Below are 6,000 nucleotides of genomic sequence, written 5' to 3' on the forward strand. Positions count from 1 at the left end.
ATAATGTCATTGGACTCTCCATATTTTGCTCAGTTTTTCTTGCTTGGTTTCATTCTCAAACTTTCTAAATGCAGTGGGTAAAGTGCTCACTCCAGCTCTAGGTTCACATTTAATAATTCCACTGAGGCAGACCCACAAGGCCATATCTTTCCTGGTCATTCAGAAAAGGATCAGAGGAAGGTTCTGGTTGAATAAATTTGGAATGTATACCTATTTCTAGTAGTAGGATATTTTGCTTTGCCACTGTATGTGCCAACACTGTTTGTCTCCAGCCAAACTTCACATACTGGATTCCCCACTAGAAAGAAGGGTTCTGATAACAAAAAAAAAAAAAAAAAAAAAAAAAAGACGAAGAAGAAGAAAAAGAAAGAAAGAAAGAAAGAGAAAGCATGCCAGATCAGCAAAAACTATAACTAATATATCACTACAAAACAGCAATATTTCTTCCATAGTATCACCTAATCTTTTACATTAAATTACTTTTCAATTCCTAACAAACAGCTCAAAAGCAGCTTCTCTATATTGTTATCAATCAGATGAAAAGTCACTGTGAAGCTAATTAAGCTTATGCATTAGGGCCTCTTTCAAGGCCCTGGGAGAGGCCTGAACAATGCTTTCATGTGGACCTCTGCCAAAATTTGCAAAATAAGGTACTTTAGTGCTATTGGTTAAGAACACAGTCTCTATTTACTCTAATTTTCCTTTCATTATTCTTCATCTCATATGGGATGGTATTGGAGCAGCAAAGTGCATTTTTGGCATTCAGCTCAGGGAAGCTTGAATTTGGATATATTTAATTTGAATTTAACAGGATATAATATGTGGTATGAGGTCACTTCCATGTATTGTTAATCTAGTACTTGCTACTCTAGAAGTTCTTACCGCGCCGGAGCACCTTACCTTGTTATGTAGTTACATATCCAAATGTCACTGTTAAAGACAGAATTGTAAGATGGTCCCCCAAGATTCCTGGCCCCAGGAGCATATACTTTCTTCCACCTACTTAATCAAACACTAATCTAGGTACTGTTTTATAGGGATTTTCCAGATGTAATGAAGATCCCAAATCAGGTGACCTTAAAACAAGGAGATTGGTTTGGCCTTAACTAGTCACGTAAGTCCTTTAAAAAAAAAAAAAAAGCAAAGGTTTTTTTCCTCTGGTCCAGAAAAATAAGTCAAAAAAGGCCACATTCTGGCTGGCCTAGAAGAAATCTAACGTCCATGTTATGAAGTGCCTGTGGGGATCATGAGGCAAGGACCTCCAAGCAGCCTCTAAGAACATTACCCTGACAACAGCCAGCAGGAAAACTGGAACCTCAGTTCTCACAAGAAACTGAATTCTGCCAAGATCCACTGAGCTGGAAGAGCACTGTGCGCCCAGATGAGAACTGCAGTCCTGGCTGACAATTGGATTTTAACTCAGGGAGACCCTGAGCAGACATGTCAGCTGTGTCATTCCTGACTGTTTTATCTACAGAAAATATGTGATTTAAGCCACAAAGTTTGCAGTAAATTATTATGTAGCAACAAAAAAACAAATACAGTCATCTATCTAAGAATGTGCTTTGGAGTTCAGCACTAGAAGTATGTGGTTGTGGAGGAGAAACAATGTTTGCAATGTTTGGTATGGAAAGGTTCTCTATGGAGAATACTTCTGTCATCAAACAATTAAATTGTAAAGGCTTCAGCAACACCTATTCAAAATGCAAGTTCTCTTGTCATACTATACCTGACCACACAGCATATACAATTATAAATGCACCATGATTTTCTTTTTTGATAAGAATCATGAGAAATAGAATTTATCATATTCCTGTGTTTATAGAACCTTATGCCATAAGTATATTTGTTTGTAAAGTTGTATGTTTGATGCATTCTAATATGTAACATCACATTATTAGTGTAATATTACAAATAATGAGTTGTAAAATGGAAACAAAATATTCCAAACTCTCAATATTTTAAAAAAAAATTGTTCAACTTTGGTAGAGAAAAGACTGACCATTTCCATTCTCTCTACATAAGAGATTTCAAGAAATCATTGGGATGAGAAGAAGCAATTAAAAATGTAGGGAGAAAAAGTATGATTAATTTTTGTCAAGTAGTTAATAAAAACATTTTTTTCTTGATGTGATGTTTATGGTATTTAACTATTTTGGATTTATAATATTTGTTTATTCTTTTGTTCAAAACAGTCAGTTACTTTTCAACTATTTTTTTTTTTAATTTAAAGACAGTGTTCATAATCCTATAAACTTTAGGCTCCACAAAGCCTGGCTCTGACCTGCTGTCAATGGTAGTGGCCTGCTTAGTGAGGTGGGTTCCTGACACTATACTATAGTATAGCAGAGCTGTAGAAGGGCTATGCATTACTAAACCCTGTGCTTGACAATCACAATGTAGATTTAAAAAAGTGAATCCTACTTCACAGGATCAAAACCACAATGAGGTATCACCTCACACCTGTTAGAATGGCTATTATCAAAAAGACAAGAAATAACAAATGTTGGCAAGGATGTGGGGAATAGGGAATCTTTGTGTACTGTTGGTGGGAATGCAAATTGGTGTAGCCACTATGGAAAGTAGTATGGGGATTCCTCAAAAAATTTAAAAAAGGAACTAACATATGATCCAGCAATTCCACTTCTAGGTATTTGTCCAGAAAAAAGAAAATACTAATTCAAAAAGGTATATGTATCCCTATATTTACTGCAGCATTATTTACGATAGCTAAAATATGGAAACAATCTAAGTATCCCTCAATAGTTGAACAGATGAAGAAGATGTGGTACACATACACACACACACACACACACACACACTAATGGAATATTATTCAGCCAAAGATGCTGTTTTCAGACTTATAAAGTGAATCACATGTGATCCAATATTTTGCTTCTTACAAGATCTACCTAATAGAAAAGCCTTTAAAATGTTTTCTTTTTAAAAACATATGTTTAGGACTTTTAAAAGGTTTGCCAATATAATAAACTACTAACAAGGTTGCTTTTCTATGATTCTTTAACATTCTGATAGGATGACAATTAATTCTACTAAGAACAGCACATTAGAAATAAAAAGCACTCTTTGGGGCGCTTGAGTTTGATTTCGGCTCAGGTCATGATCTCAGAGTTATGAGATTGAGCCCCACATCAGGTTCTGAACTGGGGGTGGAGCCTGCTTAAGATTCTCTCTCTACCTCTCCTCTCCCATACCCCCACTCATGCTCTCTCTCTTTCTTTCAAAAAAAAAAAAAAGAAAAGAAAAGCACTCCTTATAGTTGCCACATAAACCATTTTATTTAGTATATGAGAGTCCAACTAATACTAGAGGAATCATAACTTAGTTCTTATCTATGCATACATAAGTCTTTATATTTTCCCTTGTGGATATTAAAAACATAATTATGTTGGGAGCCTGGGTGGCTCAGTTGGTTAAGCGACTGCTTTCGGCTCAGGTCATGATCCTGGAGTCCCTGGATCGAGTCCCGCATTGGGCTCCCTGCTCGGCAGGGAGCCTGCTTCTCCCTCTGACCCTCACCCCTCTCATGTGCTCTCTCTCTCTCTCATTCTCTCTGTCTCAAATAAATAAATAAAATCTTTAAAATAAAAAAAAAACATAATTATGCTGAATAATGTGCTTTTAGATATTGACAAAAGGATAATGGTATTTTCATCCTCACTATGAAAAGTATCACTAGGTTTGGTTTCAGTTTTAGAGAGTACACACTCATCATAAGGAAACTTCCCTGGAGTTAATACAGATGCAAAGATACTCCACCTGCTCATCTAGCAGAGACCAGTTAAACTTTTATTGACACTTTAAAAAAAGATGCATTTCACATTTTCACCAATGCACTTTCAGATGTGTCTCTCCTAACAGTACTACTCTATTAGAAGTAAACACTCAGGAAGAAGATAGTGTTTTACTCTGGGACCATGGTGCTTTTGCTTTCTACCTAACAGGTGAATTTTGCTTGGGTGCTTGGGTTTGTTTTGTCTGAAACTCTGTGTGTCTCCAATCCTGTTCAGAAAAAGTGAAATAAAACTGCCATAAAAATGACAACATCCAGGACTTTACATGTACAACTTTCTCATGAAATGTCAGGACCTAAGCTAAATGCTTTGTATACATGAATTCACTTATTATTTGTAATTCCTTCGGGTATTAAAGGGAATAATAATAGTATTTACATCACAGGGTTATGAGGATTCAGTAAGATTATTAAGTAACTTACGTTTGGGGTTAAGGAGCCCTAACTGCATTTTAGTAAAAAGTGACAGATAAACTGTTTTGTTTATTTGCTAGACACCAATATAATATAAAATGCAAATATACACAAATGCTATCAGCAGAAGTAAGCAGGCACGCTCCTATTGTTTCATCATAACCCTGTCCCTAAGTGGCAGTATTCTTGCACCTATTTTATCTGTGTTATCCTTCTGAGCATTTGAGTAGGCAGATTTTAGTTTAGTCATGACTTCTGGGAATTTCAAACTAAGCAAGGTATTTTGTACGTCAATCAGATCTTCGGGTCAGAGCCCTGAAATGGGGTTAGCAAACAACATATCAGTGGACAATGATGGAGGCTAATAACCACCAATTCACCTTAGTCATAAGAAAATACTGAGCCTAAATATGTCTTCAAGGGCAGTGATGAGTAACTAGAAAAGCATGGGTAATATAAAACAGATTAAAGATATGGCACACACACACACAATTTGACCCCCAAATTAAAAGATAATAATTCTGAAAAAAAAAAAAAAGAATAACTTCAAGAACCAAAGAAAAACTTTTTGCTTCATTTGCTTAGTGTTCTCAGAAGACAAAAGAGAATATGATCATCATGAAACAGAATAAAACACTGATATAAAAACTAGGAGAAACTTCTATTTCAAGTTATGGCAGATTAGCTTTTACAAGACAAACTCTCTGGCCAAGAGCAATTAGAAATATTGTGTACATTAAAAAAACTACTTGAAGGCATTGAAAAACCACCAATACAATGAGAATTTGAGGGGGGGGGGGTGCATATTGCAGAAAAAAAGAAAAGCCTAGTGTAAAAAATGATATTGTAGATCAGTTACGTCTTAAAAGTATTTGCCAAATCTAGAATAACAGCCTCAGCCAAATTGCTGATAAGCTGATAAAAGGTCCTGAAAATGTCCCAGAAGATGAGAAACAAAAATAGGTGTTCAGAGTCCACCAAGATACAACAGTCCTGGCACCTGCCCCAGCTTTCAACTGAGGTGCTCAAAGGGCTATTATTTGGAACCAGGGTTGACCTGAAGTTGATCAACCCTTATAGACTGAAAGTAAGTTTCAAATGAACCTATGTCCCATTTGGATTTATGGTCATTTGTTCTTTCCCTAATGCCACCAAAAGACGAAAGAGGGGTTGAAGGAAGAAAATGCCCTCCAGAGCCTGGAATCATAACTGTAATTTTTCACAAATAATCAAAAATGACCAGATGTGCACAAGCCTTTAGAAACAGCAAACAATAGGTACAGGCCCAAGGGAGAAGTCTGACATCAAAGTGAAGAATTTCACACAGATCACGAAACTATAAAATAGAAACAAATGAAAATTTTAGAACTGGGGGAAAATCCAACAAAACAACTTGAGATTAAGAACTCAATGGATGCTTTTAACAACAGAACAGACATAGCTAAAGAATGGATCAATGAAGCAGCTAAGAACAAAATAACCAGATGGATACATGGAAAAACCAAATGGGCATAGGGAGGGACAGAAGGAGCATTTCAAAATTAATGAAAATAGACGGTACAAACTTCCAGTTATTAGATGGATAAGTTCTGAGCATCTAATACACAGCATGGTAATGACCGTTAACAATAATGTATTACATACTTGGAAGTAGCTAAGAGAGTGAATCATCACCACACACACACACACACACACAATTGTGATTGTGAGATGATGAATGTGTTAGCTAAACTTATTGTGGTAATCACTTCACAGTATATAAATGTATCAAA

This window comes from Mirounga leonina, unplaced genomic scaffold (genome assembly GCF_011800145.1).
Source record: "Mirounga leonina isolate KUSES-001 unplaced genomic scaffold, KU_Mleo_1.0 Mir_125, whole genome shotgun sequence".
In the NCBI taxonomy this organism is placed as follows: Eukaryota; Metazoa; Chordata; class Mammalia; order Carnivora; family Phocidae; genus Mirounga; species Mirounga leonina.